This window comes from Phocoena sinus, chromosome 4, assembly GCF_008692025.1.
Source record: "Phocoena sinus isolate mPhoSin1 chromosome 4, mPhoSin1.pri, whole genome shotgun sequence".
Lineage (NCBI taxonomy): Eukaryota > Metazoa > Chordata > Mammalia > Artiodactyla > Phocoenidae > Phocoena > Phocoena sinus.
The window spans coordinates 143,049,437-143,059,925 of NC_045766.1; the positions used below are offsets into that span (position 1 = coordinate 143,049,437).

Here is a 10,489-nt window from a genome sequence, read left to right on the forward strand (position 1 = left end):
AGGGAAATGTGATTGTTTACTAGGCATAAGGGTGCTCCCCCAAAAGGAGACCTTGTGCTAAAGGAAAAAAACGGAGAACGGATACAGAACAGGCAACCGACAACCTCTTTTATACCTTCAGATTGAAAAAATGGAAGAATAAATCCATCTAAAAAACGTATTTAAGAAAATGCATCACTGAGCGTAGCCTTGAATGTATTCTTCAATATGAAATATTTGTTTTATGACAATTATTTCATATTAATAAAGAGCTGGTTGATCAGAACTCTTCATAGTCAAGGTCACAGGCTTAAAACATACTCCCCGTTGCCTTCTCAAAAGGCCCCTTTCTACATCCCTCCATCCCCAGGGCACTGAGAGAGAGACAGAACAGTCTGAATATGCTGATATGAACACAAATTGAAAACTGCTCAACTACAACGGATTGGTTCAAAGAAACCATAAATTCAGGGAATTGGTCATTCGGCAAATTGGCTCTTAAGAGAGTTAATTGGCTTTTAGCAATTGCCGGAGAGCAAAGCGTGAGTTCACGCAGAAGAGCCCATCGTGATGGGTGGGGTGGGGGGGAGTCGTCTGTCAAAGGCTCCCAGGGGCTTTCCTGCAGCTCGGAGGGTCCGCCCCACGCTCAGGGGAGGTCCCAAGGGCTGGAAAGTTGACTCCACTGCACGGCAATCACTCCCTCTGAAGTGGGTAATTTATGTCCTCTGGAAGCAAGGAAATGAGTCCTTTGCACATTTGAGACCGAGTGTGCTTTTAAGACGGGGCCCCTTGGCAGCCAGGGAAGCAGGACAAGCCTCGCTGGGGAGAACACTGTCACAGGAGGAAATGGGCCAAAACAGGGGGCATCCCAGCCTCCCCTGCGGCTCCCCGGGGAAGGCAGCTTTCCAGCCAATGCAACCAAAGTTCTCAGGACACGAGAGCGACCCTTATGTGCCTTTCCCTCCCCTGCGAAGGGTCCAGATGCTGCAAATACCCACGTGCACATACACACACGCGCGCGCGCGTGCACCCACCCACAGGCGTACACGTGCCCGCACACACGCACACGTACGCCGCGCTTGCCTGTCCTTCCCTGGGGTTTTCAATTTTCTCGGCTGCTAGGAATGGATTAGGAGGGGCTTTCCATTTCTGCTCGGTGTGATTTGCCCTGCACTTTGCTCAGCTGCAGTGCCATCCGCACAGCCTGCCCCCCCCCGAGGTGAGGCGCAGTTTCCCACCTGACTCGGGGAACACGCAGGGTCCTCCTGCCACCAAGTCTCGCACAGAAAAAATTTTTTTCAATTCCTCCATCAGAAATGTATTTTTTTCCATTAAGGAATTGTCCATCATTAAAATGCAAAATGGGAAGCAGGAGGGTGTTTCGAGCGGTAACTTTGAATCTACAAAGAAAAAAATCTAAAGTGCTTTATAATCCTGGGAAAACAGGGAAAATGGAAAACCTCAGGGGGAAAAGGAAAGTCTTGTCTGGTCCTGCTTTGATTGAAGGGTTGGAAGCAAGAATACTTAGAAGGCAAAATAGGCAATTAATGGATTGGAAGCTTTTTAAGGGTAAAGAAAAAAAAGTTGATGAGTTGATGCATCATGGACAGTTCAGTGGGGATTAGTCCTCTGATCACACCTGACCGCACTCAACAAGAGGGGGATTTGGAAGGAAGAGATCCCATCATTGTGCAACCTGGAAGGGCCAGAAAGCACGTTTCTTCGAGCACCCCTGTGGGGATTTCATTGGGAAACTGCTGGCTCGCTGTGAGGAGGGGCCTCGGGGGTGGTGATAAGGAGGGCGCTTGCGTGGAAGGTGGCGAAGACGGGCTCCCATGGCACCAGCCACAGGCTTTCCGATGCCCAGTCGGCCACGGGGTGGCAATTTCCGCTAGACCAGCAGGGACCATGGGCTTTGCCTCGGAAGCCAGGCGGCCAGGTCCAAATTCAGGATGGATTATTGCTAACCTCTGGGGCCTCAGCTGCCCTGCTTTAAAGGAGGGGTCAGCACGACATTCATCTGGTCGTGAGGGTTAAATAAGAGTTCATGAAAGCCCACTGGAGGAGTTCAAAGAGTTCCAGGTTGCACCCATCCACACACCAGAAGGTGATGTGCCTCAGCCCCATGGGGACAGAAGCCCCTGGGCTCAGGACCCCTCTGGACCTTGCCCGGGCTACCTCGTCATCTGGGCATCCCTTATGATAAACTGGCAAAGGTAAGTAAAGCATCCCTGAGTCCTGTGAACTGTCCTTGCAAATTATCAAACCAAAAAGGGGGTTGCGGGACCCCCTGATTTGTAGCCAAGCCAGACAAGCTTGCGGGACCTGGAGACCCACTCCTTGGGGTCCACGTCCACAGTGGGGGCCGTCTCGTGGGGCCGAGCCCTCAGCCTGTGAGGTCTGCACTAACTCCGGATACTTGGCATCAGGACAGTTGAATTACAGGACAGCTGGTGTCAGGGTTGGAGAACCGGCTGGAGTGGGGAATAAACCCACACATTTGGTGTCAGAGCGAAGAGTAGTGAGTTGAAAACAGAAGTTTCCTTTTACGTAGAGACTGAAAGCAGCCTGGTGGTTGCCAGGGGCTAGGGGTTTGGGGACGGGGAGTGACTGCTTAGGGGGTGTGAGGGTCTCTTTTGGGTGATGAAATATTTGGAACTAGAGGAGGTGGCGATTGCTCAGCACTGAATTGTACTCTTTCAAATGGTTAATGAATATATATATTTTTAATGAGTCGTGGTCTCTGCTCTCAAGACTCAATCTAGTTGAGAAGAAAAAGCATAGATTCACCACAGTTTGTCACTGCAGGAAGCAAGGGGGAAGAACACCAATTCCAGCCCATTCTCAGCTGCAACCTCCATCCCTCCTCTTGACCCGACCTCCCCCATCACTTGGTCCTAAGATTAACCTAGAACAGAACATTCCGAGGTGCCCACAGAGCTTCCCAGGCAATAACCCCCTCACCCTGACTCACCCCTTCCCGACACCTGCTTGCAGATATGTTGTTCCTCATTTTCTGGATTAAGATTTTTTTTATTCCATTTTTTCTCTCTATAAGAGTTACGTACGACGTCTAGTCTTTCAGTGGCGCCATTACGTTTTTAACTGTATACTCAGACTAACGAAATCTAAAGTGGCTAACTCTGCCCTCCAGCAAAATGCAGACATCTCAGGATCTTACACTCCGATTGCCCCCTTTCGTGTGTCATTTTTGCCCGGTGTTTCGGGGTCTACCTGTGTGCTTTAACAGCCCAAAGTAGACCTTGACCGTTATCCTTATTTTTCGAAGTCAATACTTGTGTATATTTACCAAATCCTCTGCTCACTTCTGTACCTGGCTGTCCAGCTCCTTTCATGGTAAACTCCCTTTGTTTTCTCTTGTTTGAAAATGTCTTTGTTTCCTGCACGCTTGTGAAGGATAATTTAGCCCAGGACCTACAGCCCTAGGTTGGCACTTATTTCCTTCTCCCAGCATTTTGTTCTGCTACGTTCTCGCCATATACGTTGCTGTTGAGATGTCCGCTGTTAGACCATCACCATCCAGGTTATTTAGCTTTTCTCTCGGTGTGCTTTAAGACTGGTACATGGGCGAAGTGGGAAAGCCACAGAGGAGTGAGGCAGAGATCAGGCAAGAGACGTTTAAGATGAACACAAGGGCTTCCCTGGTGGCGCAGTGGCTGAGAGTCCACCTGCCGATGCAGGGGACACGGGTTCGTGCCCCGGTCTGGGAAGATCCCACATGCCGCGGAGCGGCTGGGCCCGTGAGCCATGGCCGCTGAGCCTGCGCGTCCAGAGCCTGTGCTCCGCAACGGGAGAGGCCACAACAGTGAGAGGCCCGCGTGCCGAAAAAAAAAGCAATTATTGATAAGGAGGTACTTACTTCTGTCATTTTGCTACTTGTTTTCTATATGCCCTATAGCTTTTTTGTCCCTGATCTCCTGCATTACTGTCTTCTTTCGTGTTTAGTTGATTTCTTGTCATGAAATGTTTAAATTCCTTTCTCATCCCCTTTCGTGTATATCCTATAGCTATTTTCTTTGTGATTACCATGAGGATTACACTTAGCATCCTAAAGCTGTAACACTCTAATTTGAATTTGTAGCAGCTTAACTTCAATAACATACAAAAATTCTGCTCCCTTACAGCTCCATCCATCCCCACTCCTTTTCCTTGTCAATTTCACAAAAAATTACATCTTTATACATTGTGTCTCACAGGGCCCTCAGGCTCTGTTCACTTTTCTTCAATCTTTTTTTTTTTTCCTCTTTGTCAGACTTGATCATTTCAACTGTCTTACCTACAAGAGCACTGATTCTTTCTTCTGCTCAAATATGCCTTTGAATTCATCTAGTGAACTTTTCATTTCAGTTGTAAGCTCCAGAATTTATTTTTGGCTTCTTTTTAGGTTTTCTTTATTGGTCTCGATTTAGGTCTACTTATTGATATTTCCATTTTGTTTGCATATCATTTTCTTGCCTCTCTCCACATCCTCCTCTAGTCCTTTGAGCCATCTTTAAGGCAGTTGCTTTAAAGTCTTTGTTTAGTAGATCTGCCCTCAGGTCTCTCAGAGACAGTTCCTGTTGATTTTATTTTTTTCCTTTGAATGGACCCTGTGTCCCTGTTTCTTTGAATGCCTTGTAATTTTTGGTTGAAAACTGGACATTTGGATCTAATAATGTGGTAGCTCTGAAAATCAGATTCTTCCCTCTTTCCCCGTGTTTGCTGGGTTTTGTTGTTGATTTGTTTATTGTTGTTGTTGGGGTTTTTTTGGAGTAGAGTTTCTTTACAATGTTGTGTTACTTTATGCTATACCACACGTATACATATATCCCCTCTAAAAATATAGAACGCTTCACGCATTTGCATGTCATCCTTGCTCAGGGGCCATGCTGATCTTCTCTGTACCATTCCAATTTTAGTATATGTACTGTCGAAGCAAGCACTGTGTGTGTGTGTGTGTGTGTGTGTGTGTGTGTGTGTGTGTGTTTAATTGCTGTAGGCTGTCTCTATGCTGTGCCTGAGGCGTAAACTTAATCTTCTCAGGTCTTTTCTGAGCCTTTCCCTGGGTATATACAGTTACTTTCTAGTTTTCCCCATATATGCAGTTGTTTTGGGATGTTCTAATCTTTAATGTCTGGCTCCAAAAGAGGAAAAAGCAAAAAACGAAGGATTAAAAAAAAGATGCCAGCCCTTTAAGTGCTCTGGCGGTCACATCGGCCTGAGGGGGAGGGCCTGGCAGCGATGGGGGAGGTACAACTATGGCTCCACCCCCATGGGCCCCTCTGGGATCGGAAGCAGCAGCCTGCCGTCAGATCACGGTCCCCTGTATTTGGGGGCAGAGTCCCGTTTCCCACCCTAACTCTCACAACCTATGCAGGTGGCTGCCCTGGGCTGGTGATGGGGGCTGAGCAGCCACTACTGTTCAAGAGCTGACTTTTACCAAAATAAACCGCAATTTACAACCCAGCCCTTCCCCCTCGAAGCTGCAAGCTTCCAGCGGACTCCAGATTCCGAGAACAGTTCCACCATTCAGATGCTGTCAGTGCGATGGTCCAGGTGGGGAGACAGATTCTGCCGCTTCCTACTCTGCCGTCTTCCCAGAATCCTCCCACATAACTCTGGGTGCCTCCTGCATGGCAGGGGGGAGATGAGGCTCAGGGACATAAAGACGAAGAAAGCTGTGTCTTGTCTCAAGGAGACAACAACTGCACATGGGAGAGGTTGGACTTTGAAGCCAGAAAAACCAGTGCAATCCCTGGCTCTGAAGCTGGTAGCCGTGTAACCCTGGCCGCGTCCCAAGTCTCAGGCTCCTGACCCAGAAAGGATGATAACAGTAACTGCTGCGAAAATTCAGCAAAATGGCCCATGGGAGCACCTCCCGCGGTGGTCAGCAAGTCAGCAGGTCAGCACTCAGGATATCATTTTCTTCCCATCTCCATGGAAACAGCCCTCAGAGTCCTCAGGCTTGCTCTCCACCAAATCTGAAGATCTCAGAGGGGAAACCATTTTCAAAATCAAGAGTGACCACCCATAGCTGATTGCCCCAGCCTGCTGTGGTCCCATGGATAGGTGTGCCCTGTGCCTGCCAGGGGACAAGCCAGACCTGCCCAACATTAGGTAAAACTTAGGAACTAAATGGGAGTTCCAGAACATTTAAACCTGAAAATGTAATCCCGGGTCTCCATCCATCCGATCCATCCATGTGATCAATCCATCCCATCAGTCCTCCAATTGTGCTGTGACCACACTCACACACCAGGAAGGACATGCGTAGGCATGCAGCAGGCAGGGCACACACAGGGACAGTCACAGCGGCTCAGGTGCAGTGGCCCAGTGCTCCAGCCAGCACAGCTGTGAGGCAAGGCATCCTCCCAACACCATGATGAATCGCACGCCGTGATGCAAAATGGGAAAGCCAGACACCGTGGAGAGCATGATAAAGGATTCCACGCATGTCAAGTTCACAAAAGACAAAACAAGATATGATGTCAGAAATCAGGGTTGTGGTTGCAGGGGGGTGGAGGGGAGTGAGCCCAAGAAGACTCGAGGGGAGAGGGGCTTCTCCTGCAGCTGGCGCCCTGTCTCCTGACGTGGGAGTGGACTACACCTGTGGTCGGGACAACGAGAAATCAAGCTTGGCGTGTGCTGCAACAGATGGGCCAACTTACACTTTCAGGTTAAAAACTAAAAATAGAAAGGGCTGGGGAGCAGGATTCAACGGGCACAGACTGTTTGTTCTGGACCAGAAGCAAAGAGCAGGGCATCTGGCCCAGTGTGCAGTGCCGAATCCCAGCACAGCACTCCTGGTGGACACCCGCTGCGGCACTGAGAGCAAACCTCGCTGCCCCAGTGGGGTCTGGGAGGGACATCCGTGGATGCCTGCTGGCTCTGCAATTAGAGGGGACGGGCAGCTGGCGCACGGACATGGGAAGTCCCGAGGGCTCAGGTGGCTGACTCAGACACAAATCATATGGGCATGACACGCTTTACCGTAGACCAGACTTCCAGCCTTTGCATGAGAATGCATTCCAGACTGCTGCACAGTTTCAATCGAATGACATCTGAGCTCCGCATCACCACCCTCCCCCACTGCAGGTTACCTCTGGTTACATGGGCATCCCCCCACCTGGCTCCCCAGCCTGACACTCAGTAAGAGAAGGTCAGAGAAAGAGGCAGGACAGTCTGTCCATATGGGAGTCCATTGCTGCAGGTCTGTGGCACCTCTTGACAACTTCCTATGACCTATACTTCCCTTCCCTCAATACATGTAGATTAAGAACGGGCTTAGAATTGCAATAACGATCCAAAAGCTTGTATCACTGACCAGCTTTGTATCCTCGGCGCTGGCACACAGTGGGAGCTCAGGGATTATTTTTTCAGTGACTTAATACAGTTTTCTCCAGTTTTCAATTTTACATATAGCAACATATACAACACACGTATTTCTTAGTCTATATCTAATGAGCTAACATTTATTAAGAGCGTATTATGTGCCAAGCCCTGTTCTAAGCAAGACACAGATGAATATATGTAGTTTCTTCTACATGTAATTTTCACGGCTCTTAGCAAGTGGGCATTCCTTTTGCCCTCCCTGTACGGATGAGACACTGGTAGAGGTGAGTTATGTATCTCACCCACGATCATAGTTGGTTATCTCGTCTAAGCCTTCTGCTACAGACTGTCTCCCCACAATTCATATGTTGACATCTTTCTTCTTATAAATTATTTATTTATTTATTTTTGGTTGCGTTGGGTCTTTGTTGATGTGCATGGGCTTTCTCTAGTTGCGGCGAGCGGGGGCTACTCTTCATTGCGGTGCACAGGCTTCTCTTGTTGCGGAGCACAGGCTCTAGGTGCATGGGCTCTAGGTGCGCGGGCTTCAATAGTTGTGGCACGTGGGCTCAGTAGTCGTGGCTTGCAGGCTCTAGAGTGCAGGCTCAGTAGCTCTGGCACATAGACTTAGTTGCTCTGCGGCCTGTGGGATCTTCCCAGACCAGGGATCAAACCTGCGTCCCCTGTATTGGCAGGCTGATTCTTAACCACTGCGCCACCAGTCAAGTCCCATACACTGACATCTTAATGCCTGATGTGATGGTGTTAGGAGGTGGGGCCTTTGGGGTGATGAGGTCATGAGGGTGGAGCCCCCATGAATGGGATCAGTGCCCTCATTACTCACAGTGCAGTGGCCCTCGGGAACCTGTTTTCATGGAAACAATCTAGGTCTTCCTGCTGCCCAGTTCCCTAAGACCACTTATTTCATGCTGGTTCCCCCAGCACTTGGGTTGCTGTACCACCCATCTTGCTGCCGTGAATAGCGGTTTCCAATGGCTTTCAAACGTGTGGTTAATGGTGACCACAAATGCAAATGTGAACGACAGTTCCTTTTCTGGCCGTGCTGGATTTACTGTTGGAAATTTCTTATAGGACAAGGTGCCTTCCAGTCTTGTCTCCAACCGGCCTCCCCAGCTGTGATCGCTACACTCCCAGAACTCTCTCAATGTTGCCACACCCATGCCCTCCACACTGCCACCAGTGGGAGGCCAGGAGAGGGGCCAGGGTGGAGCCAGAAGAGATGGCCCATTTGCACAAGGAAGGTCCATGACTTTTCCCACAGGGTGAGCCTGACATAATTGCCTGAATTGGAGACCAGAAAGGATAAAGGTATGGGAGCAAGGGTCTCACGGCCCTCAGGGGAGATGGGTGTGGCCACTCCCAGGACTGCCTGCTGACAGCCAGGGGGGGCACACAGGGCAAAGGAGGCCCCCCACCATCTTGCTGCCCTTGGGTGCTTTACCTGAGCAGTGGAACATGGACGGGCAAGCAGAAGTTGTGCATGCAGACACACACACACACACACATACATACACACATACATAGGGCTGCAGCCCATGAGCAAGGGATGCACTGGTCAATCCCAGGAGGTAGAGTATAGAGGATCACGAAGTACCCCGAAAGGGAAAGATGGGGATCGGCCATTCCCAAGCATGAGAAGTACTTGGAAAATTCAGAGGAAGGCACTTCAAGGTGTGGGGCCCCCGGGAGGGTTCCCAAACCACTTTTATCTGCTGAACCCATCAACCTACGCCTGAGGCACGGGGTTGCACTTGCCCTGGTCCAAGCGTGGTCCTGGGGAGGTACCGGGGTCAGGGGCCCAAGGAAAGTCTCCAGGGATGGAAGCCCTCAGCTTGGTTTGAATGATGGTGTGTGGTGTGCACGTCTGTCAGTGACCACCCAACAGCATCACGGAGCGCTCCGTCTTTCCGTGTGTAAATTAACCCCCACCCCAAAATGCAACCAACTCCACAAAGGCAGGACAGGCAGCCACCGGTCCCACCCGGCTCCCCTTCCTGTGGACTCCCTCCTGTGGCCCTCCCCTCTCTCCTCCTTATCAACTGCTCCGCCTCTGCCAGTCCATTCCCATAAACACACACCAGGCCAGGTACCTCCCGTGTTTAATACGTGTCCCACTGACGTCCTCTTCCTGTTCCAGGATCCACGCCAGGCTCCCACACTCACCCGGGCTGCCGGGTCCCCACTCACCTCCACACGGAGGCTGTCCCCAGTCCCCCCGCCCGTCGTGGCCGTGACGCCTTGGAAGGGTAAGCCCTGGAGACTGTCCCTCCAAGAGGGCTTGTCTGACATTGTTTCACGGGTTACTCATGTTGGCAGGAACTCCACAGCCACGATCACGGTCCTGCTCAGGGCACCAGGCAGGTCAGGGGGTATGTGGTGTCCGTGAGCCTGATTACAGGGGAGGCTGACCTTGATCACCAGGCTAGGGGGTGTCTGCTGGGGTTTCCATTGTAAAGGTATAGTTTCCCTGTGTAATGAATAAATATCTTGGAGGAGGTACTTTAAAACTGTGCGACTATCCTGTTGCTCTCCGAACTTCTGCCCTCTGAATCGAGCATCCATCGGTGGGTCTTCTGGCAGTGATTATCAGGGTGGCATGTGCCTAGTGGTGATTTTGAATTTCAGTCCTTCTTTTTACACTTTAATTGGAACTCTTCTGCAAGGAAGAACTGTCTCTCCTCCACTATTTATTTATTTATTCAATACTTTATATGAGCTTGTGGATACCTCTTTTATGCTAGGGTTATAATACAACTCAATCACCATTTATTTAGTTGCCCAGATTATCCTAGATTTGGCCATTGGGAACTCCTGCAGGTTGGTTCCTGTGTACTTTCAACAAATGCCCCTCTTTTTCAAGCAATTCCTTATTTTCTCGTTCCACAAGATGTTTCAGGCTCAGCTTGTATTTCCCTACCACAGTCCTGGAATCAACCAATTCTCCAAGGATCCTTGGTTCCTTACATTGGAGAATGGTGCTTAAACACCAAGATTTGGGCACCAGGTGAGCTCACTGTGACTGAGGTGTCATTGTCTTTGAGCAACGAGAGCCAGAAAATATGTATATATGCTAACCCAAGCATATGCATACTCTGTATTAATTTCCGTGTCTACATACCCGTATATCAAGATTCACACTGATTTCTCAGATACAACC

The 10,489-nt window shown here is 49.8% G+C and overlaps 1 non-coding gene across 1 annotated transcript; it reads right to left on the bottom strand.

The window, feature by feature from the left end:
* Window positions 1-4,815: 4,815 nt before the first annotated feature.
* Window positions 4,816-4,922, bottom strand: LOC116753743. Its single transcript, XR_004349843.1, has one exon. It is a non-coding gene; the product is annotated as a U6 spliceosomal RNA (small nuclear RNA).
* Window positions 4,923-10,489: the final 5,567 nt, after the last annotated feature.